Source organism: Oncorhynchus tshawytscha, linkage group LG27 (assembly GCF_018296145.1).
Source record: "Oncorhynchus tshawytscha isolate Ot180627B linkage group LG27, Otsh_v2.0, whole genome shotgun sequence".
Taxonomy (NCBI): Eukaryota; Metazoa; Chordata; class Actinopteri; order Salmoniformes; family Salmonidae; genus Oncorhynchus; species Oncorhynchus tshawytscha.
In genome coordinates, this window is record NC_056455.1 from 752,962 (window position 1) to 778,832 (window position 25,871).

At 45.4% G+C, this 25,871-nt stretch overlaps 1 pseudogene; it reads right to left on the reverse strand.

Annotated features, from left to right (window-relative positions):
- Nucleotides 1–24,871, reverse strand: part of LOC112261354 — a 153,894-nt pseudogene extending 129,023 nt beyond the window's left edge.
- Nucleotides 24,872–25,871: the final 1,000 nt, after the last annotated feature.

The window sequence follows — 25,871 nt, forward strand, 5'->3', positions numbered from 1 at the left end:
GAATTAATAGACCAGGAGAAAGGGGTGGATAAGTGGAATTAATAGACCAGGAGAAAGGGTGGGTAAGTGGAATTAATAGACCAGGAGAAAGGGTGGATAAATGGTATTAATAGACCAGGAGAAAGGGGTGGATCCGTGGAATAAATAGACAAGGAGAAAGAAGTGGATAAGAGGAATTAAAAGACCAGGAGAAAGGGGTCGATAAGTGGAATTAATAGACCAGGAGAAAGGGGTCGATAAGTGGAATTAATAGACCAGGAGAAAGGGTGGATAAGTGGTATTAATAGACCAGGAGAAAGGGTGGATAAGTGGAATTAATAGACCAGGAGAAAGGGGTGGATAAGTGGAATTAATAGACCAGGAGAAAGGGGTGGATACGTGGAATTAATAGACCAGGAGAAAGGGGTGGATACGTGGAATAAATAGACCAGGAGAAAGAATTGGATAAGAGGAATTAAAAGACCAGGAGAAAGGGGTCGATAAGTGGAATGAATAGACCAGGAGAAAGGGGTGGATAAGTGGAATGAATAGACCAGGAGAAAGGGGTGGATAAATGAAATTAATAGACCAGGAGAAAGGGTGGATAAATGGTATTAATAGACCAGGAGAAAGGGTGGATAAGTGTAATTAATAGACCAGGAGAAAGGGTGGATAAATGGTATTAATAGACCAGGAGAAAGGGTGGATAAATGGTATTAATAGACCAGGAGAAAGGGTGGATAAATGGTATTAATAGACCAGGAGAAAGGGTGGATAAATGGTATTAATAGAGCAGGAGAAAGGGTGGATAAATGGTATTAATAGAGCAGGAGAAAGGGTGGATAAATGGTATTAATAGACCAGGAGAAAGGGTGGATAAATGGTATTAATAGACAAGGAGAAAGGGTGGATAAGTGGAAATAATAGACCAGGAGAAAGGGTGGATAAATGGTATTAATTGACCAGGAGAAAGGGTGGATAAATGGTATTAATAGACCATGAGAAAGGGTGGATAAATGGTATTAATAGACCAGGAGAAAGGGTGGATAAGTGGAATTAATAGACCAGGAGAAAGGGTGGATAAATGGTATTAATAGACCAGGAGAAAGGGTGGATAGGTGGAATTAATAGACCAGGAGAAAGGGGTGGATAGGTGGAATTAATAGACCAGGAGAAAGGGGTGGATAAGTGGAATTAATAGACCAGGAGAAAGTGGTGGTTAAGTGGATTTAATAGAACAGGAGAAAGGGTGGATATGTGGAATTAATAGACCAGGAGAAAGGGGTGGATAAGTGGATTTAATAGACCAGGAGAAAGGGGTGGTTAAGTGGAATTAATAGACCAGGAGAAAGGGGTGGATAAGTGGAATTAATAGACCAGGAGAAAGGGGTGGATAAATGGTATTAATAGACAAGGAGAAATGGTGGATAAGTGGAAATAATAGACCAGGAGAAAGGGTGGATAAATGGTATTAATAGACCAGGAGAAAGGGTGGATAAATGGTATTAATAGACCAGGAGAAAGGGTGGATAAGTGGAATTAATAGACCAGGAGAAAGGGTGGATAAATGGTATTAATAGACAAGGAGAAAGGGTGGATAAGTGGAAATAATAGACCAGGAGAAAGGGTGGATAAATGGTATTAATAGACCAGGAGAAAGGGTGGATAAATGGTATTAATAGACCAGGAGAAAGGGTGGATAAGTGGAATTAATAGACCAGGAGAAAGGGTGGATAAATGGTATTAATAGACCAGGAGAAAGGGTGGATAAGTGGAATTAATAGACCAGGAGAAAGGGGTGGATAGGTGGAATTAATAGAACAGGAGAAAGGGTGGATAAATGGAATTAATAGACCAGGAGAAAGGGTGGATAAATGGTATTAATAGACCAGGAGAAAGGGGTGGATAAGTGGAATTAATAGACCAGGAGAAAGGGGTGGATAAGTGGAATTAATAGAACAGGAGAAAGGGTGGATAGGTGGAATTAATAGACCAGGAGAAAGGGTGGATACGTGGAATTAATAGACCAGGAGAAAGGGGTGGATAGGTGGAATTAATAGACCAGGAGAAAGGGGTGGATAAGTGGAATTAATAGACCAGGAGAAAGTGGTGGTTTAGTGGATTTAATAGAACAGGAGAAAGGGTGGATACGTGGATTTAATAGACCAGGAGAAAGGGGTGGTTAAGTGGAATTAATAGACCAGGAGAAAGAAGTGGATAAGAGGAATTAAAAGACCAGGAGAAAGGGGTGGATAAGTGGAATTAATTGACCAGGAGAAAGGGGTGGATAAATGGTATTAATAGACCAGGAGAAAGGGGTGGATCCGTGGAATAAATAGACCAGGAGAAAGAAGTGGATAAGAGGAATTAAAAGACAAGGAGAAAGGGGTCGATAAGTGGAATTAATAGACCAGGAGAAAGGGGTGGATAAATGAAATTAATAGACCAGGAGAAAGGGTGGATAAATGGTATTAATAGACCAGGAGAAAGGGGTGGATAAGTGGATTTAATAGAACAGGAGAAAGGGGTGGTTAAGTGGATTTAATAGAACAGGAGAAAGGGTGGATACGTGGAATTAATAGACCAGTAGAAAGGGGTGGATACGTGGAATAAATAGACCAGGAGAAAGGGTGGATAAGTGGAATTAATAGACCAGGAGAAAGGGGTGGATAAGTGGAATTAATAGAACAGGAGAAAGGGTGGATAGGTGGAATTAATAGACCAGGAGAAAGGGTGGATACGTGGAATTAATAGACCAGGAGAAAGGGGTGGATAGGTGGAATTAATAGACCAGGAGAAAGGGGTGGATAAGTGGAATTAATAGACCAGGAGAAAGTGGTGGTTTAGTGGATTTAATAGAACAGGAGAAAGGGTGGATACATGGATTTAATAGACCAGGAGAAAGGGGTGGTTAAGTGGAATTAATAGACCAGGAGAAAGGGGTGGATAAGTGGAATTAATAGACCAGGAGAAAGGGCTGGATACGTGGAATAAATAGACCAGGAGAAAGAAGTGGATAAGAGGAATTAAAAGACCAGGAGAAAGGGGTGGATAAATGGTATTAATAGACCAGGAGAAAGGGGTGGATCCGTGGAATAAATAGACCAGGAGAAAGAAGTGGATAAGAGGAATTAAAAGACAAGGAGAAAGGGGTTGATAAGTGGAATTAATAGACCAGGAGAAAGGGGTGGATAAATGAAATTAATAGACCAGGAGAAAGGGTGGATACGTGGAATTAATAGACCAGGAGAAAGGGGTGGTTAAGTGGAATTAATAGACCAGGAGAAAGGGGTGGATAAGTGGATTTAATAGAACAGGAGAAAGGGGTGGTTAAGTGGATTTAATAGAACAGGAGAAAGGGTGGATACGTGGAATTAATAGACCAGTAGAAAGGGGTGGATACGTGGAATAAATAGACCAGGAGAAAGGGTGGATAAGTGGAATTAATAGACCAGGAGAAAGGGGTGGATAAGTGGAATTAATAGAACAGGAGAAAGGGTGGATAGGTGGAATTAATAGACCAGGAGAAAGGGTGGATATGTGGAATTAATAGACCAGGAGAAAGTGGTGGTTAAGTGGATTTAATAGAACAGGAGAAAGGGGTGGATAAGTGGATTTAATAGACCAGGAGAAAGGGGTGGTTAAGTGGAATTAATAGACCAGGAGAAAGTGGTGGTTAAGTGGATTTAATAGAACAGGAGAAAGGGGTGGATAAGTGGATTTAATAGACCAGGAGAAAGGGGTGGTTAAGTGGAATTAATAGACCAGGAGAAAGGGGTGGATAAGTGGAATTAATAGACCAGGAGAAAGGGGTGGATAAATGGTATTAATAGACAAGGAGAAATGGTGGATAAGTGGAAATAATAGACCAGGAGAAAGGGTGGATAAATGGTATTAATAGACCAGGAGAAAGGGTGGATAAATGGTATTAATAGACCAGGAGAAAGGGTGGATAAGTGGAATTAATAGACCAGGAGAAAGGGTGGATAAATGGTATTAATAGACAAGGAGAAAGGGTGGATAAGTGGAAATAATAGACCAGGAGAAAGGGTGGATAAATGGTATTAATAGACCAGGAGAAAGGGTGGATAAATGGTATTAATAGACCAGGAGAAAGGGTGGATAAGTGGAATTAATAGACCAGGAGAAAGGGTGGATAAATGGTATTAATAGACCAGGAGAAAGGGTGGATAAGTGGAATTAATAGACCAGGAGAAAGGGGTGGATAGGTGGAATTAATAGAACAGGAGAAAGGGTGGATAAATGGAATTAATAGACCAGGAGAAAGGGTGGATAAATGGTATTAATAGACCAGGAGAAAGGGGTGGATAAGTGGAATTAATAGACCAGGAGAAAGGGGTGGATAAGTGGAATTAATAGAACAGGAGAAAGGGTGGATAGGTGGAATTAATAGACCAGGAGAAAGGGTGGATACGTGGAATTAATAGACCAGGAGAAAGGGGTGGATAGGTGGAATTAATAGACCAGGAGAAAGGGGTGGATAAGTGGAATTAATAGACCAGGAGAAAGTGGTGGTTTAGTGGATTTAATAGAACAGGAGAAAGGGTGGATAAGTGGATTTAATAGACCAGGAGAAAGGGGTGGTTAAGTGGAATTAATAGACCAGGAGAAAGAAGTGGATAAGAGGAATTAAAAGACCAGGAGAAAGGGGTGGATAAGTGGAATTAATTGACCAGGAGAAAGGGGTGGATAAATGGTATTAATAGACCAGGAGAAAGGGGTGGATCCGTGGAATAAATAGACCAGGAGAAAGAAGTGGATAAGAGGAATTAAAAGACAAGGAGAAAGGGGTCGATAAGTGGAATTAATAGACCAGGAGAAAGGGGTGGATAAATGAAATTAATAGACCAGGAGAAAGGGTGGATAAATGGTATTAATAGACCAGGAGAAAGGGGTGGATAAGTGGATTTAATAGAACAGGAGAAAGGGGTGGTTAAGTGGATTTAATAGAACAGGAGAAAGGGTGGATACGTGGAATTAATAGACCAGTAGAAAGGGGTGGATACGTGGAATAAATAGACCAGGAGAAAGGGTGGATAAGTGGAATTAATAGACCAGGAGAAAGGGGTGGATAAGTGGAATTAATAGAACAGGAGAAAGGGTGGATAGGTGGAATTAATAGACCAGGAGAAAGGGTGGATACGTGGAATTAATAGACCAGGAGAAAGGGGTGGATAGGTGGAATTAATAGACCAGGAGAAAGGGGTGGATAAGTGGAATTAATAGACCAGGAGAAAGTGGTGGTTTAGTGGATTTAATAGAACAGGAGAAAGGGTGGATACATGGATTTAATAGACCAGGAGAAAGGGGTGGTTAAGTGGAATTAATAGACCAGGAGAAAGGGGTGGATAAGTGGAATTAATAGACCAGGAGAAAGGGCTGGATACGTGGAATAAATAGACCAGGAGAAAGAAGTGGATAAGAGGAATTAAAAGACCAGGAGAAAGGGGTGGATAAATGGTATTAATAGACCAGGAGAAAGGGGTGGATCCGTGGAATAAATAGACCAGGAGAAAGAAGTGGATAAGAGGAATTAAAAGACAAGGAGAAAGGGGTTGATAAGTGGAATTAATAGACCAGGAGAAAGGGGTGGATAAATGAAATTAATAGACCAGGAGAAAGGGTGGATACGTGGAATTAATAGACCAGGAGAAAGGGGTGGTTAAGTGGAATTAATAGACCAGGAGAAAGGGGTGGATAAATGGAATTAATAGACCAGGAGAAAGGGTGGATAAGTGGAATTAATAGACCAGGAGAAAGGGTGGATAAATGGAATGAATAGACCAGGAGAATGGGTGGATAAATGGAATTAATAGACCAGGAGAATGGGTGGATAAGTGGAATTAATAGACAAGGAGAAAGGGTGGATAAGTGGAATTAATAGACTAGGAGAATGGGGTGGATAAATGGAATTAATAGACCAGGAGAAAGGGGTGGATAAGTGGAATTAATAGACCAGGAGAAGGGGGTGGATAAGTGGAATTAAAATACCAGGAGAATGGGGTGGATAAATGAAATTACATTTTTTTTTTACAATCCCTAAGACCCATTTCTCAATAGTTAGGTCACTTTTTCAAAACTCTTCACACAGTTCTCCTAACTAATTTTCAGCTTGGCACAGCAGTTAATTTCACATCCAAAAGGCACTAAAACTACCAAAACACTTAATACATGTCTCAAATCAACACATTCTTCCATAAAACTAGCAAAGGTTGTCACCCAACAAGCACACTTTGTCACTCATAAAACAATGACCTAAAAAACACTACCAACAGGTAGCATTACACAATGTTTTCTTTTATCAAATGTCTTTACAAAACAAGAATGACTGTTTAGAATGCACTGTCGTATATGTTACAGGAATGAATCAGACATGATACAATATGCTTCAATATATTTTTTGGCACTGAGTGATTCCAAAATACAATCATTTGTATATACATCATCTACCAATACAGATACAGTAGCAATGCAAGTCAACCCTGTCTTCTGCATTAGACGACATGTTCTCATCCACATCACATCTTAAGCCACTGTGGCACTTTTCCTAATCACATTCCTTCCAGCCTCATCCACAAAGATGAATCTCCATGACTCTCCAAAATAAATCCATAAGACGACATAAGAGTTAGGCTATTATGGTAGTTTACATTATACCTGAAAACATGCCATTGTGTGCCTCTACCTTGTTTGATTTTTTTCAAAACCAGTTCTGTATTTTATAGTCATTTTACCTGGACATATTGGTTCCTGATTTGCTTGACTCGGTCAGAGTTCCTCTCAAAGGGTACAGTGTACAACTGCTTCATCCTGACTTGATGTTGTTTCAGGTGTTATGCTTACATAGTAAATATTTCCAAATGTAATATTGCCTGCCATCACTCCCGAATCTCTGTGAGTTTTATGCCATTGTTTCTGATGACCATATCAACGATTGCAGTTTCCTGTACAGCAGTGAAAATCCTACCTCTCCCGCCTGTAGAAGGTAACCGTTGGGTCCTAAGCAGAAATGCAAAAACAATTACACACAATTGGGTTTGGAGGCTTTGCTCAATTTACTTCTGTAATGTGCATTCTACAAGGGCATCTGACTGAACTGCACATCTTACCTGTTGTTCCTGTGTAGAGTAAATAAGTGGTCTATTTGAGAACATAGTACAATATCCTTCTATTGAGACTTAATGCCCAACACACCAAAGTTGAATGCCTTATCAACAACTATTATGATCCAAATTGGCTACCGTACCAATCCCCCATTCAGAGACGTAATGGCTGACCAGTGACATAACTTCTCCATGGATAGTTGTATAGAGGCCTTGCAGTCAGTGAACTCAGCCTTGATGCTGGGTCCCTGGACCTCTGTCACAACGTACTGCAGTCTCTGGCACTCCTTCAGCATCTTCCTGTTGCTGCAGCCAAACTTCCCCAGCACCCTACTCCACGTGGCTGATGGTCTCTGCTGGGATACGCAGCGTCCTCCACAATGTGGATGCGTGTGCGTGTGTGCGTGTGCGTGTGCGTGTGCGTGTGTGTGTGTGTGTGTATGTGTGTGTGTGTGTGTATTTGTGCCTGCATCTATGCATACGTCCTCACCTACATCCGCTCTGCTCAGACAGGCTGTATATGGGAGGCATTCAGGGCAGAGACCAGAGGGTCCATCAGCATGGGCAGGTAGGCTGTGTCAGACACAGGCATTGTCAGACACGGCCTCACAGGCACCGTCAGACACAGGCACCGTCAGACACAGCCTCACAGGCACCGTCAGACACAGGCACCGTCAGACACAGGCACCGTCAGACACAGGCACCGTCAGACACAGCCTCACAGGCACCGTCAGACACAGGCAATGTCAGACACAGCCTCACAGGCACCGCCAGACACAGGCAACATCAGACACAGGCACCGTCAGACACAGGCAACGTCAGACACAGGCACCGTCAGACACAGCCTCACAGGCACCGTCAGACACAGGCACCGTCAGACACAGGCACCGTCAGACACAGGCACCGTCAGACACAGGCACCGTCAGACACAGGCATCGTCAGACACAGGCAACCTCAGACACAGGCACCGTCAGACACAGCCTCACAGGCATGGTCAGACACAGCCTCACAGGCACCATCAGACACAGGCACCATCAGACACAGGCACCGTCAGACACAGGCACCGTCAGACACAGGCACCGTCAGACACAGGCAACGTCAGACACAGGCACCATCAGACACAGGCACCATCAGACACAGGCAACGTCAGACACAGGCACCATCAGACAGAGGCACTGTCAGACACAGCCTCACAGGCACCATCAGACACAGGCAATGTCAGACACAGCCTCACAGGCACCGTCAGACACAGGCAATGTCAGACACAGCACCAGCCTCAGCACCGTCAGACACAGCCTCGCTGGCACCGTCAGACACAGGCAACGTCAGACACAGGCAACGTCAGACACAGGCACCGTCAGACACAGGCACCGTCAGACACAGGCACCGTCAGACACAGGCAACGTCAGACACAGGCACCGTCAGACACAGGCACCGTCAGACACAGGCACCGTCAGACACAGGCACCGTCAGACACAACCTCACAGGCACCGTCAGACACAGCCTCACAGGCACCGTCAGACACAGGCAATGTCAGACACAGCCTCACAGGCACCGCCAGACACAGGCAACATCAGACACAGGCACCGTCAGACACAGGCAACGTCAGACACAGGCACCGTCAGACACAGCCTCACAGGCACCGTCAGACACAGGCACCGTCAGACACAGGCACCGTCAGACACAGGCACCGTCAGACACAGGCACCGTCAGACACAGGCATCGTCAGACACATGCATCCTCAGACACAGGCACCGTCAGACACAGCCTCACAGGCATGGTCAGACACAGCAGCCTCACAGGCACCATCAGACACAGGCACCATCAGACACAGGCACCATCAGACACAGGCACCGTCAGACACAGGCACCGTCAGACACAGGCAACGTCAGACACAGGCACCGTCAGACACAGGCACCATCAGACACAGGCACCATCAGACACAGGCAACGTCAGACACAGGCACAATCAGACACAGGCACCGTCAGACACAGCCTCACAGGCATCGTCAGACACAGGCACCGTCAGACACAGGCACCATCAGACACAGCCACACAGGCACCGTCAGACACAGGCAATGTCAGACACGGCCTCACAGGCACCGTCAGACACAGGCACCGTCAGACACAGCCTCACAGGCACCGTCAGACACAGGCAACGTCAGACACAGGCACCGTCAGACACAGGCACCGTCAGACACAGGCACCGTCAGACACAGGCAACGTCAGACACAGGCACCGTCAGACACAGCCTCACAGGCATGGTCAGACACAGCCTCACAGGCACCATCAGACACAGGCACCATCAGACACAGGCACCGTCAGACACAGGCAACGTCAGACACAGGCACCGTCAGCCACAGCCTCACAGGCATGGTCAGACACAGCCTCACAGGCACCATCAGCCACAGGCACCATCAGACACAGGCACCGTCAGACACAGGCAACGTCAGACACAGGTCAGACACAGGCAACACCCATCTCTGACTGGGGTTTGCACTTCTTGAACATGGTGGCGAGCTGGTAGGAAGCAATGGCGTGGAATTTCAGCACCAACACCTCGAGGAAGAGATCGAAGATTTAGTGAGGTCAATGTCTTGATAATCATGAAAGGAACAGATTCTCCTTACATGGTGAACCTAGAGGTAGTAGAGAGGCCAAGGGTCGATTTTTGATTTGGCACAACATTGCCCATTATGACGTCCCTTCCTATCTGTCATTACTTATTCACAGTCTCCTTATCAGTATGTCCCGTGCGTTGTCGTTCTCCTGTTCACTCTTGGAGCGGATGCAATCGACCAGGTTAAACAGCAGTTTTCAGGACATGGTCTGGATGCTACTGGGAAGAAACTCGTCATCTATGTTCTTGGCAAACAGCCAGACACAGGTCTGTGAGGGGCAGGTTCTGACACACGTCGTCTGCCAGCGTGCTGTAGGCCAGGGGTCTGTGGGGGGAGAGAAGGGGGGAATGTTTAGGTCAATAAGGGAGTGAGGAGGAGAGCTCACCCCTGTCAAACAGAAGGTTACATTTTACATGACATTATATGGAGTGAGGAGAAGGAAAACGGTCATATCACTAGCACCCATGTAGACCAGAGGTCTGGAGGGATGGGGGATAAAGGGGAGAAGGAAAACGGTCATATCACTAGCACCCATGTAGACCAGAGGTCTGGAGGGATGGGGGATAAAGGGGAGAAGGAAAACGGTCATATCACTAGCACCCATGTAGACCAGAGGTCTGGAGGGATGGGGATAAAGGGGAGAAGGAAAACAGTCATATCACTAGCACCCATGTAGACCAGAGGTCTGGAGGGATGGGGGATAAAGGGGAGAAGGAAAACGGTCATATCACTAGCACCCATGTAGACCAGAGGTCTGGAGGGATGGGGGATAAAGGGGAGAAGGAAAACGGTCATATCACTAGCACCCATGTAGACCAGAGGTCTGGAGGGATGGGGGATAAAGAGGAGAAGGAAAACGGTCATATCACTAGCACCCATGTAGACCAGAGGTCTGGAGGGATGGGGGATAAAGGGGAGAAGGAAAACGGTCATATCACTAGCACCCATGTAGACCAGAGGTCTGGAGGGATGGGGGATAAAGGGGAGAAGGAAAACGGTCATATCACTAGCACCCATGTAGACCAGAGGTCTGGAGGGATGGGGGATAAAGGGGAGAAGGAAAACGGTCATATCACTAGCACCCATGTAGACCAGAGGTCTGGAGGGATGGGGGATAAAGAGGAGAAGGAAAACGGTCATATCACTAGCACCCATGTAGACCAGAGGTCTGGAGGGATGGGGGATAAAGGGGAGAAGGAAAACGGTCATATCACTAGCACCCATGTAGACCAGAGGTCTGGAGGGATGGGGGATAAAGGGGAGAAGGAAAACGGTCATATCACTAGCACCCATGTAGACCAGAGGTCTGGAGGGATGGGGATAAAGGGGAGAAGGAAAACGGTCATATCACTAGCACCCATGTAGACCAGAGGTCTGGAGGGATGGGGGATAAAGAGGAGAAGGAAAACGGTCATATCACTAGCACCCATGTAGACCAGAGGTCTGGAGGGATGGGGGATAAAGGGGAGAAGGAAAACGGTCATATCACTAGCACCCATGTAGACCAGAGGTCTGGAGGGATGGGGGATAAAGGGGAGAAGGAAAACGGTCATATCACTAGCACCCATGTAGACCAGAGGTCTGGAGGGATGGGGGATAAAGGGGAGAAGGAAAACGGTCATATCACTAGCACCCATGTAGACCAGAGGTCTGGAGGGATGGGGGATAAAGAGGAGAAGGAAAACGGTCATATCACTAGCACCCATGTAGACCAGAGGTCTGGAGGGATGGGAGATAAAGGGGAGAAGGAAAACAGTCATATCACTAGCACCCATGTAGACCAGAGGTCTGGAGGGATGGGGGATAAAGGGGAGAAGGAAAACAGTCATATCACTAGCACCCATGTAGACCAGAGGTCTGGAGGGATGGGGGATAAAGGGGAGAAGGAAAACGGTCATATCACTAGCACCCATGTAGACCAGAGGTCTGGAGGGATGGGGGATAAAGGGGAGAAGGAAAACGGTCATATCACTAGCACCCATGTAGACCAGAGGTCTGGAGGGATGGGGGATAAAGAGGAGAAGGAAAACGGTCATATCACTAGCACCCATGTAGACCAGAGGTCTGGAGGGATGGGGGATAAAGGGGAGAAGGAAAACGGTCATATCACTAGCACCCATGTAGACCAGAGGTCTGGAGGGATGGGGGATAAAGGGAGAAGGAAAACGGTCATATCACTAGCACCCATGTAGACCAGAGGTCTGGAGGGATGGGGGATAAAGGGGAGAAGGAAAACGGTCATATCACTAGCACCCATGTAGACCAGAGGTCTGGAGGGATGGGGGATAAAGAGGAGAAGGAAAACGGTCATATCACTAGCACCCATGTAGACCAGAGGTCTGGAGGGATGGGGGATAAAGGGGAGAAGGAAAAACGGTCATATCACTAGCACCCATGTAGACCAGAGGTCTGGAGGGATGGGGGATAAAGGGGAGAAGGAAAACGGTCATATCACTAGCACCCATGTAGACCAGAGGTCTGGAGGGATGGGGGATAAAGGGGAGAAGGAAAACGGTCATATCACTAGCACCCATGTAGACCAGAGGTCTGGAGGGATGGGGGATAAAGAGGAGAAGGAAAACGGTCATATCACTAGCACCCATGTAGACCAGAGGTCTGGAGGGATGGGGGATAAAGGGGAGAAGGAAAACGGTCATATCACTAGCACCCATGTAGACCAGAGGTCTGGAGGGATGGGGGATAAAGAGGAGAAGGAAAACGGTCATATCACTAGCACCCATGTAGACCAGAGGTCTGGAGGGATGGGGGATAAAGGGGAGAAGGAAAACGGTCATATCACTAGCACCCATGTAGACCAGAGGTCTGGAGGGATGGGGGATAAAGGGGAGAAGGAAAACGGTCATATCACTAGCACCCATGTAGACCAGAGGTCTGGAGGGATGGGGGATAAAGAGGAGAAGGAAAACGGTCATATCACTAGCACCCATGTAGACCAGAGGTCTGGAGGGATGGGGGATAAAGGGGAGAAGGAAAACGGTCATATCACTAGCACCCATGTAGACCAGAGGTCTGGAGGGATGGGGGATAAAGGGGAGAAGGGACAGGTTAAAGGTTATAGGAGTTCACAACTATCAAATGAAACATATTTTACCTAACATCTCAGCCATTTAGCAGACACTAAATGCTCTTATCAGGAGTGTCTTACAATCAGTGCATGAAGGTGCCTGAGCTTTTAAGAGCCCTTTTTCATTTATTATACTCCACCATCAGCCTAGAAACTGTGATTGATTTGCTCTTTGAGATTCCAGTTGAGTGAAGTCACTTTTTACCGAATAGGTAAGGTGGAGGCTTCAAAATGATTCTGAAAGCACCAGGGTTCTAAAAGGCTGTCTGATTGTTCAACAACCAACTTGACAGAACTTAAAGAATTTAAAAAAATAATGTGCTAATATTGTACAATCCAGGTGTGCAAAGCTCTTAGAGACTTACCCAGAAAGACTCACAGCTGTAATCACTGCCAAAGGTGACTCTAACATGTACTGACTCGGGGGTGTGAATACTTATGTAAATGAGATATTTCTATATTTCATTTTCAATACATTTGCAAACATTTTCCAAAAACATGTTTTCACGTTGTCATTATGGGGTAGTGTGTAGATGGGTTATAAAAAAAAAATGTAATCCATTCTGTATTCAGGCTGTAACACAACAACATGTGGAATAAGTCAAGGGGTACTTTCCGAAGGCACTGTACATGTTCGTAAGAGTATGACCTTTCCATAGAGGGGTCATAATAGTTTCCAGGTTTGCGTTTTTCCCAGTTTGTTCAGGCGCCGCACACACAGACAGGGGCATTCAGGTCGGCCATTTAGAAAGTTGCTGCAAATACAAATCAGTGACGCATTCCATTGTCTTATAATAAACTTGGGAAAATAATAAATTTTCAACACATTTAGTTTATTCCTAGCTTCCTATTCCTGGTCAATACATTTTTTATATTGTGGGATTCTGTTTTAATTACTGGATTTAATCAAATCAAAGTTTATTGGTCGCTTACACAGTTTGGCAGATGTTATAGCATGTTACTAGCTCTTAACAATGCTCATGTTACTAGCTCTTATAGCCTTTTATACTTCTTATAACCTTTAGCCGTACCCGTATCCTACTCCTCCTCTGTTCCTCTGGTGATGTAGAAGTTAATCCAGGCCCTGCAGTGCTTAGCTCCACTCCTATTCCCCAGGTGCTCTCATTTGTTGACTTCTGCAACCGTAAAAGCCTTGGTTCAAATCAAAAATCAAATCAAATTTTTATTTGTCACATACACATGGTTAGCAGATGTTAATGCGAGTGTAGCGAAATGCTTGTGCTTCTAGTTCCGACAATGCAGTAATAACCAACAAGTAATCTAACTAACAATTCCAAAACTACTGTCTTATACACAGTGTAAGGGGATAAAGAATATGTACATAAGGATATATGAATGAGTGATGGTACAGAGCAGCATAGGCAAGATACAGTAGCTGATATCGAGTACAGTATATACATATGAGATGAGTATGTAAACAAAGTGGCATAGTTAAAGTGGCTAGTGATACATGTATTACATAAGGATGCAGTCGATGATATAGAGTACAGTATATACGTATGCATATGAGATGAATAATGTAGGGTATGTAAACATTATATAAGGTAGCATTGTTTAAAGTGGCTAGTGATATATTTACATCATTTCCCATCAATTCCCATTATTAAAGTGGCTGGAGTTGAGTCAGTGTCAGTGTCAGTGTGTTGGCAGCAGCCACTCAATGTTAGTGGTGGCTGTTTAACAGTCTGATGGCCTTGAGATAGAAGCTGTTTTTCAGTCTCTTGGTCAGGGCAGGTAGTTTGCCCCCGGTGATGCGTTGTGCAGACCTCACTACCCTCTGGAGAGCCTTACGGTTGAGGGCGGAGCAGTTGCCGTACCAGGCGGTGATACAGCCCGCCAGGATGCTCTCGATTGTGCATCTGTAGAAGTTTGTGAGTGCTTTTGGTGACAAGCCGAATTTCTTCAGCCTCCTGAGGTTGAAGAGGCGCTGCTGCGCCTTCTTCACGATGCTGTCTGTGTGAGTGGACCAATTCAGTTTGTCTGTGATGTGTATGCCGAGGAACTTAAAACTTGCTACCCTCTCCACTACTGTTCCATCGATGTGGATAGGGGGTGTTCCCTCTGCTGTTTCCTGAAGTCCACAATCATCTCCTTAGTTTTGTTGACGTTGAGTGTGAGGTTATTTTCCTGACACCACACTCCGAGGGCCCTCACCTCCTCCCTGTAGGCCGTCTCATCGTTGTTGGTAATCAAGCCTACCACTGTTGTGTCGTCCGCAAACTTGATGATTGAGTTGGAGGCGTGCGTGGCCACGCAGTCGTGGGTGAACAGGGAGTACAGGAGAGGGCTCAGAACGCACCCTTGTGGAGCCCCAGTGTTGAGGATCAGCGGGGAGGAGATGTTGTTGCCAACCTCACCACCAGGGGCGGCCCGTCAGGAAGTCCAGTACCCAGTTGCACAGGGCGGGGTCGAGACCCAGGGTCTCGAGCTTGATGACGAGCTTGGAGGGTACTATGGTGTTGAATGCCGAGCTGTAGTCGATGAACAGCATTCTCACATAGGTATTCCTCTTGTCCAGATGGGTTAGGGCAGTGTGCAGTGTGGTTGAGATTGCATCGTCTGTGGACCTATTTGGGCGGTAAGCAAATTGGAGTGGGTCTAGGGTGTCAGGTAGGGTGGAGGTGATATGGTCCTTGACTAGTCTCTCAAAGCACTTCATGATGACGGATGTGAGTGCTACGGGGCGGTAGTCGTTTAGCTCAGTTACCTTAGCTTTCTTGGGAACAGGAACAATGGTGGCCCTCTTGAAGCATGTGGGAACAGCAGACTGGTATAGGGATTGATTGAATATGTCCGTAAACACACCGGCCAGCTGGTCTGCGCATGCTCTGAGGGCGCGGCTGGGGATGCCGTCTGGGCCTGCAGCCTTGAGAGGGTTAACACGTTTAAATGTCTTACTCACCTCGGCTGCAGTGAAGGAGGGACCGCATGTTTTCATTGCAGGCCGTGTCAGTGGCACTGTATTGTCCTCAAAGCGGGCTAAAAAGTTATTTAGTGTGCCTGGGAGCAAGACATCCTGGTCCGTGACTGGGCTGGATTTCTTCCTGTAGTCCGTGATTGACTGTAGACCCTGCCACATGCCTCTTGTGTCTGAGCCGTTGAATTGAGATTCTACTTTGTCTCTGTACTTATGCTTAGCTTGTTTAATAGCCTTGCGGAGGGAATAGCTGCACTGTTTGTATTCAGTCATGTCACCAGACACCTTGCCCTGATTAAAAGCAGTGGTTCGCGCTTTCAGTTTCACACGAATGCTGCCATCAATCCACGGTTTCTGGTTAGGGAATGTTTTAATCGTTGCTATGGGAACGACATCTTCAACGCACGTTCTAATGAACTCGCACACCGAATCAGCGTATTCGTCAATGTTGTTGTCTGACGCAATACGAAACATCCCCCAGTCCACGTGATGGAAGCAGTCTTGGAGTGTGGAGTCAGCTTGGTCAGACCAGCGTTGGACAGACCTCAACGTGGGAGCTTCTTGTTTTAGTTTCTGTCTGTAGGCAGGGATCAACAAAATGGAGTCGTGGTCAGCTTTTCCGAAAGGGGGACGGGGCAGGGCCTTATATGCGTCGCGGAAGTTAGAGTAACAATGATCCAAGGTCTTTCCACCCCTGGTTGCGCAATCGATATGCTGATAAAATTTAGGGAGTCTTGTTTTCAGATTAGCCTTGTTAAAATCCCCAGCTACAATGAATGCAGCCTCCGGATAAATAGTTTCCAGTTTGCAGAGAGTTAAATAAAGTTCGTTCAGAGCCATCGATGTGTCTGCTTGGGGGGGGATATATACGGCTGTGATTATAATCGAAGAGAATTCTCTTGGTAGATAATGCGGTCTACATTTGATTGTGAGGAATTCTAAATCAGGTGAACAGAAGGATTTGAGTTCCTGTATGTTTCTTTCATCACACCATGTCACGTTGGCCATAAGGCATACGCCCCCGCCCCTCTTCTTACCAGAAAGATGTTTGTTTCTGTCGGCGCGATGCATGGAGAAACCCGCTGGCTGCACCGCTTCGGATAGCGTCTCTCCAGTGAGCCATGTTTCCGTGAAACAAAGAACGTTACAGTCTCTGATGTCCCTCTGGAATGCTACCCTTGCTCGGATTTCATCAACCTTGTTGTCAAGACACTGGACATTGGCAAGAAGAATGCTAGGGAGTGGTGCACGGTGTGCCCGTCTCCGGAGTCTGACCAGAAGACCGCCTCGTTTCCCTCTTTTTCGGAGTCGTCTTTTTGGGTCGCTGCATGGAATCCACTCCGTTGTCCTGTTTGTAAGGCAGAACACAGGATCCGCGTCGCGAAAAACATATTCTTGGTCGTACTGATGGTGAGTTGACGCTGATCTTATATTCAGTAGTTCTTCTCGACTGTATGTAATGAAACCTAAGATGACCTGGGGTACCAATGTAAGAAATAACACGTAAAAAAACAAAAACCTGCATAGTTTCCTAGGAACGCGAAGCGAGGCGGCCATCTCTGTCGGCGCCGGAACATTTCATGCATGTTAACATTAGAAGCCTCCTCCCTAAGTTTGTTTTATTCGCTGCTTTAGCACACTCTGCCAACCCGGATGTCCTAGCCGTGTCTGAATCCTGGCTTTGGAAGACCACCAAAAACCCTGAAATTTCCATCCCTAACTATAACATTTTCCGACAAGATAGAACTGCCAAAGGGGGCGGAGTTGCAATCTACTGCAGAGATAGACTGCGGAGTTCTTTCTGTCCTACTATCCAGGTCTGTACCCAAACAATTCGAGGTTCTACTTTAAAAAACCCACCTTTCCTTAAACAAGTCTCTCACCGTTGCCGCTTGCTATATTACACCCTCTGCCCCCAGCTGTGCCCTGGACACCATATGTGAATTGATTGCCCCCCATCTATCTTCAGAGCTTGTGCTGCTAGGTGACCTAAACTAGGACATGCTTAACACCCCGGCCATCTTGCAATCTAAGCTTGATGCCCTCAATCTCACACAAATTATCAATGAACCTTCCAGGTACAACCCCAAATCCGTAAACACAGGCACCCTCATAGATATCATCCTAACCAACCTGCCCTCCAAATACACCTCTGCTGTCTTCAACCAAGATCTCAGCGATCACTGCCTCATTGCCTGCATCCGTAATGGGTCTGCGGTCAAACGACCACCCCTCATCACTGTCAAACGCTCCCTAAAACACTTCAGCGAGCAGGCCTTTCTAATTGCCTGGCCCGGGTATCCTGGAAGGATATTGACCTCATCCCGTCAGTAGAGGGGGCCTGGTTATTCTTTAAATTTCCTTCCTCACCATCTTAAAAAGCATGTTCCATTGATAAAATGTACAACCAGGAACAGATATAAACCTTGCTTCACTCCAGACCTGACTGCCCTTGACCAGCACAAAAACATCCTGTGGGGTACTGAATTAGCGTCGAATAGCCCCCGCAATATGCAACTTTTCAGGGACGTTAGGAACCAATATACACAGTCAATTAGGAAAGCTAAGGCCAGCTTTTTCAAACAGAAATTTGCATCCTGTAGCACAAACTCCAAAACGTTCTGGGACACTGTAAAGTCCATGGAGAATAAGAGCACCTCCTCACAGCTGCCCACTGCTCTGAGGCTAGGAAACAATGTCACCACCGATAAATCCACTATAATTGAGAATTTCAATAAGCATTTCTCTATGGCTGGCCATGCTTTCCACCTGGCTACCCCTACCCCAGTCAACAGCCCTGCACCCCCCACAGCAACTCACCCAAGCCTCCCCATTTCTCCTTCACCCAAATCCAGATAGCTGATGTTCTGAAAGAGCTGCAAAATTGGGACCACTACAAATCAGCCGGGCTAGACAATCTGGACCTTCTCTTTCCAAAATTATCTGCCGAAATTGTTGCAACCCCTATTACTATCCTGTTCAACCTCTCTTTTGTATCGTCTGAGATTCCCAAAGATTGGAAAGCTGCCACGGTCATCCCCCTCTTCAAAGGGGGAGACACTCTTGACCCAAACTGCTACAGACCTATATCATCCTACCCTGCCTTTCTAAGGTCTTCGAAAGCCAAGTTAACAAACAGATTACCGACCATTTAGAATCCCACCATACCTTCTCCGCTATGCAATCTGGTTTCAGAGCTGGTCATGGGTGCACCTCAGCCACGCTCAAGGTCCTAAACGATATTATGACTGCCATCGATAAGAGACAATACTGTTCGGCCATGTTCATCGACCTGGCCAAGTTACTAGCTCTTAACAATGCTTATGTTACTAGCTCTTAACATTGACTTCAATAAATCTTCAATCTCTACATTTTCCTCGAGGTGTTGGTGCTGAAGTTCCACACCATCACTCGCTACCAGCTCGCCACCATCTTCAAGAAGTGCAAGAGAAACAGACCTCAACTGGCAGCTTCATTAAATAGTACCCACAAAACACCAATCTCAACGTCAACAGTGAAGAGGCGACTCCAGGATGCTACCATGGATACCATGGACATATAACCACGTTGATTTATGAATAGCAAAGTGATTTGGACATTGACTTTATTCAGTCAGATTGACAGCTTTATAAACACTTGCTGTTCAGTTGTCAATCAAAGCACAGTAAACACTTAATACCCTACCTGCACCACGACTGCGTGGCTGGCTATGTAAAACACACGTAAAGAAATTTGACTGCAACCAACCACAGGGCACACAAATTGTACCTGGAGGCGGGACAAACAGAGAGAATGAGAGAGTGCAAGGGAGAGAGAGCAAGGGAGAGAACACATGGGAGAGAGCACATGAATGCTAAAACCTGTTGTGACTAGGGGGTAGTATTTTCATTTTTGGGAAAAAAACATTCCCGTACTAAACGGGATATTTTGTCAGGACAAGATGCTAGAATATGCATATAATTGACAGCTTAGGATAGAAAACACTCTAACGTTTCCAAAACTGTAAAAATATTGTCTGTGAGTATAACATAACTGATGTTGCAGGCGAAAGCCTGAGAAAATCCGGAAGTGCCCCATGTTTTGAAAGCGCTGCGTTCCAATGAGTCCCTATTGAGCAGTGAATGGGCTATCAACCAGATTACTCTTTCTCCGTATCCCCGAAGGTGTCTACAGCATTGTGACGTAGTTTTATGCATTTATGTTGAAGAATACCCGTAAGCGGCTACATTGCGCAAGTGGTCACCTGATGCTGCCAGAGAGATTGTCACGTCAAATACAGAGGTAGCCATTACTCCAATCGGTCCTACTGAAAAACGAGTTGTCCCGATGGATATATTATCAAATAGATATTTGAAAAACACCTTGAGGATTGATTATAAACAACTTTTGCCATGTTTCTGTCGATATTATGGAGCTAATTTGGATTTCGCCATTTTCGTGATTGCAATTTCCGGGCGATTTCTCAGCCAATCGTGAAGAACAAACGGAGCTATTTCGCCTACAAAAATAATATTTTTGGAAAAAAGGAACATTTGCTATCTAACTGTGAGTCTCGTGAGTGAAAACATCCGAAGCTCATCAAAGGTAAACGATTTAATTTGATTGCTTTTCTGATTTCCGTGACCAAGTTACCTGCTGCTAGCTGGACAAAATGCTATGCTAGGCTATCGATGAATTTACACAAATGCTTGTCTAGCTTTGGCTGTAAAGCATATTTTGAAAATCTGAGATGACAGGATGATTAACAAAAGGCTAATCTGTGTCTCAATATATTTAATTTGTGATTTTCATGAATAGGAATATTTTCTAGGGATATTTATGTCCGTTGCGTTATGCTAATTAGTGTCAGGCGATGATTACGCTCCCGCATGCGGGATGGGGAGTCACTAGAGGTTTTAATGCACCTGAAAGACACTAACATGGCTGCCACCAATAGAGATGCCAAGTCTGATAGCTGTGGCTTGTTTCACAAGGAGACTAATGAAGATGAAGGCGTTTTGATGAGAGGGGCAGGTCGGCAGCATGGGGAGGAGGAGGAGGAGAGGAGGGGCAGGTCGGCAGCACAGGGAGGAGGATGGGGAGAGAAGGGGCAGGTTGGCAGCATAGGGAGAAGGAGGAGGAGAGGAGATGTAGGAGGGAGGAGAAGGTTAAGGTGAGGAGGTATAGGACGGAAGAGGGGAGGGGTTTTAGGGCTACCTGTTAGGTGGTGTAGCCAGTAAGTCTATTCAAGGGATGAACTCTGCAACACAGAATGAAAATCTAGTGTCAGAATTAATCTGAGTGTGTGAGTCTACATCCATATGTGCATGCCTGTGTGTGTGTTTGCGTCCGTCAGTGTGTGTCCTTCGGTTAGTGTCAATACGTACGGCTGCGCAGGTCTTTGGTGAGGATGTGTTTGGCAGCGATGAGCAGCTCCTTGTGGAGGTGGGCCGTCTCAGAGGGACAACTGGTCAGCAGCTGCAGCATGCCCTTCACCATCTGCTGAGAGTATTTCCCTACCAGGTCCTAGTCAGAAACACACACAGAGAGAGAGAGACAGAGACACAGAGAGACACACGTATTGCAATGCAGTTCAGAAAATATGATTTCATGTACATGGAATTAATTATTCTGTGTGCCAGGTAAATGCAATACAAGACAGAAAACTGAATGAGAAATTTAACCCAGACATAAAAAGCACAACATGGATATATGTACCTGGTAGATGCAGATGATGCAGGCCAGAAGGACAGGGTCTTGGTCCAAGCAGGGGTAAAGTCAGCATACATCTCTCTGTTATACAGCTTGCGTTGCTTGAAAGTTACGTTAGGGTTTAGAATAACTCTTTATAGACGAAGCAAACTATTTTACTGTTCAAGTCAAAATGATTTATGCTTCAATACCATTTCATATTCTTTGTGGTTGTTTAGCAAAAAGATGATTGTATGATTGTCTGCAGGAGGGAATTAACACACACACATGCACACAGGTGTCTTACCTGGCCAGAGGAGAAACCTGCAGCATCATAGTGTTCATGATGAGGGGGACAATCTCAGACACCATGTTAGGGATGTTCAGTTCGTACATCTATAGCACCACTATGATGGGCAGCTTAGCCAGGACCTTGACGGACAGGGACCCCGGGGGATGATGGTGTGCTGGAGGAACAGACACAGACAGATGATCAGGAAAAGACAAGGGCAATTCCAGCCTAAATTTAGGAAGGGTCCAAGAGTACGGAACATTCAGATAGAAATATATTGTATGGACCAGACATGATTCTACGTCATCCATGATTCAATGATGAATCACATCAACTCTCTGCCTTAGGGAGCACACACACTGCATCAAATGTCGATCTGCCATTCAACTGCTGTGTGTTCACAGTTTGTTTGGTGCTGTGTTTTAGGGACCACACCACGGTGGGTGTCTGACTGACAATATTTTCACGCGATTCTACATGTAGAATAATTTTGCAAATTACGGCTGGCACGCTGATCAGAGGTTCTAAGTACTCTCGGCCTGCAAATGCTACCTGTGTGTCCATGCCTTTTCTACCTGGAAAACTAGCCTGGTCTGAGATGCTTCGCCAGTGCTTCTACACCACCAAGTGGTAATAAGAGGAGTTCCAGAAAGATGATAGAAGTTACCAGGACAGGTCTACTCACCATGCGTGTTTCACTGTCCTCCCTGTGTGGTCTTCACCAACACTGAGGTGATCATGCCCACCATCTCAGGAGAAGGCACTATGTTCTCAGCTATCACCTGGGGGTTCTCAAAGTACTGAGCCTGGCGGAGGAGAGAGAGAGAAAAGAGACAGGAGGGGAAAGCAAGAGCGAGGGAGGGGGAATGTGTTAGACAGCAGGATGGGAAAGGTGGCAAAATAGAGGCATGAGAACATGATTCAGAGACCCAAACATTTCCCAGCTCCCACAAGCTCAATAATCCACCTGCTGTTCAGTAGTCTTACCACTACTGTAGATAGCTCCTTATAGATCTGCTTCACAAAGTCCAGAAAGTGATGAATTTGAATAGAGGATGAAAGCAGACAGTTAATACCACTGCTCAGCTTCAAGACATGGGGTCCATCTCAATGAATCTTTGCTTGATTCCCCACATCCTCTCTCCTTGCTTTCTTCTAATAACACATTGAAGAAGTGGGTCTGATGGGAGTGTCCTTGGACCTATTTTCTCATTGTGATGAATCATGGAAAGAGGAATTGAGATAGAGCCAAGGCAAAACACTGGAGACGGGTCTTCTGTTCATCATCAACACAAAGTGAGAGTGGAGAATAGTAAGATCTTAGTTCTCACCTCTTGAGAGATCTGTGGACGGAACTGTTTGTGTGGTTCAATGATGATACAAAAGCATATCAAAAGGTTCTCTTCGCCCGCAATCTGAAAACAAACAATGTGCGATGCAAAGAAAACTCTGAGTTCAGTTTAGGGACAGATAATTACTTAGGTGTTCATCAGTCGGGATCCGGTGGATGATCTCCAGCACCAGCTTCCTCAGTTGCTGTTTTAAAGTAATACAAGGTGGCTCGGACTCTTGTGTATTCAATGTGTGCATGTTTAAATTGCATCTGTGCCTATTCAAATAAACTATTGAAATTATAACATTTCCTCCTACATGTGTGGGTTTCTCCTGCAGAAAATGCACCTCTCTGTCCTGGAGGAAGGTAAGGAAGCGAGGGATGATGTGTTCCAGGAAGGTGGAGTATTGTGGTGATGATGTCACAGTAACATTAGGCCAGTTGAAATTACAGAGAGAGGGGATACCTGAACGGTGTTGAGACGTGCAGTTGTAGTATAAACACAGACATATAATGGGGATACTCACTCTAGTCAATATATTTCTATGGTATAAACTCACCTCAAAGTTCACTCTAGTAATTCTATGTCTATGGTATAAACTCTCTTAGCAGACAGGGATGCTCAGATCTGATAAATTTTACTTTCAGCGCTCAGATTGTTTAAGGTACATTTATCAGACACACTCGCACTCACTAAGTCACTCACTCTCACAAACACACTGTACTTTATTCTGGACTAAAGCATATCGCTCTCATCACTACACCCTTGTTGAAGATATGACACCTAAACCACATTTTCCATTGATTACTGAATAACTATTTATACAACTCATCCAATAGCAGGTGGAGTATACATCAAATAAAGCAAATAATTATATTTATCAGCACAGGAGAATTTTCAGACTCATGCTGACGCTCAGAATAACGCATTTGTCAATTATAATAGTTTCTCATTCACTTGTAGTTGTTGTTGTTGTTGTCCCTGAGGCCTGCCACGAACTGCTGGTAACGTCAGGCTGGAGTTTGGCACGAAGGCCATGGTCCCCGTCGGGAGAGACAGGGTTACGATGAGGTAGGGCAGACACGAGCCTGTGCCGATCTCACAGAAAATGAATGTGTGTGAGAATATGGAAGAAATCAGTGACAATACGATATTTGATTTGCATGAGTAACTAACATAGAAAGCAAGTCTCAACTGAACCTGTCAACAATTCTGACAGGCGAAATATGACAGCGTAGTTTTTGTATACAAATACAATTCCGAATGACTTCTCCTTATGCCAGCAGTTCCAGAACTAGGGGTCGCGATCTGATATGAAAATGATATAACATCTCATTCCAAAATCATGGGCATTATTATGGAGTTTTCTGAAAAAACTGTCAGAAACCGTCTCAGGGAAGCTCATCTGCGTGTTCCGTGTGCTCCTCAAGGGAGCATTTTGCTGATGTCAAAGTTGTGAACAGAGTGCCCCATGGTGGCGGTGGGGTTATGGTATGGGCAGGCATAAACTATAGACAACAAACACAATTGCATTTTATCATGGCAATTTGAATGCACACAGATACTATGATGAGATCCTGAGGCCCATTGTCGTGTCATTCATCCGCCACCATCACCTCATGTCTCACGGATCCCTCTGGAACTTTCATTGCGCACACCTGGCCCCTATTCCCACTGATTGTATTTGTATATATTTGTTCACCATGGTGCTGTCGATTATTGTTACTATGTCCGTTGGTGCATGTGAGTACCTGTGCTGTGTGTTTTGGGCTTTCGTGCCCTTGTGGATTGCGCAGATGATTACGGGTCTTGTCCCATATGTTAATCATCGTGCACTTGTGTTATTTATTCAAGGTACTCCTCGCTCTTTTGTTTGGGTTTCAACCCTTTGTTTTTGTTACGTGTTTGTTTGGTCTTTGTCCCGGTGCCTTTACACGGCACGTTGCAATTTGGGGTATAATAAAGACCCGGAATACGCATTCCTGCGCCTGTCTCCCGAATCTCTTCATACATACGTGACAGAATAATCAACCATTAAGGGAGACAGCGGGAATGGCCCACCCGACTCCGCCACAACCGGTCCGTCCAACGCCACTGTGACTGGTTCGTCCGCCGATGCAACTTCGTGTTTTCTGTTGTCTTGTCAGTGTTGAATGTATTCCATCAGGGACCACTTTAGAAACAAGTGGAAATGCTTTAACCTGTTATCGCTGGGTTGTCCTCAATGAATAATTTTGCTCAATAAATCATCAATAAATATTCTGGTTTTGTAAGAGAGGTGCTGAAGGGATCGGAGCCGTCTGTGCACTATAACTACTCATCCCCTGGAAACTACACTCTGCGGCTGAGAGTTGGGGCCCAAGTGAACAAAACCTCTACTCCACTAACTGGGGTACACACCATGGACGTTACAGTTTTGGGTAGGTAGACAGAATACACATCATTGTTGTTCATAATTATCTGGTTTGAAATAGTAGAGCTTTTAAATATCACATTATGTTTACCATACAGTAAGTGACACCACATCATCAATGTAGGTGTATTGCACATCTCTACTATTTTCCAGGCGCCATCAGAAATATTGAGTTGAGCCCTTTGAGTTTCCAGGTTTCCAGAAACAACAGTCTGGTTGTTCATGTGGATGGAAGGTGGGTACAATTTCTCAGTAGGCCACACAATTAACACACACAACATACTAAACATGTATAACACATCAAATAATCAGCTCATTTATTCTCTCTCTCCTCTCTCTGTTTCCTAGTCTTCCAATGTGGGTGTGTTGTATTTATTCTCATCATCTCTCTCTCTCTCTAGTCCTCCCATGTGGGT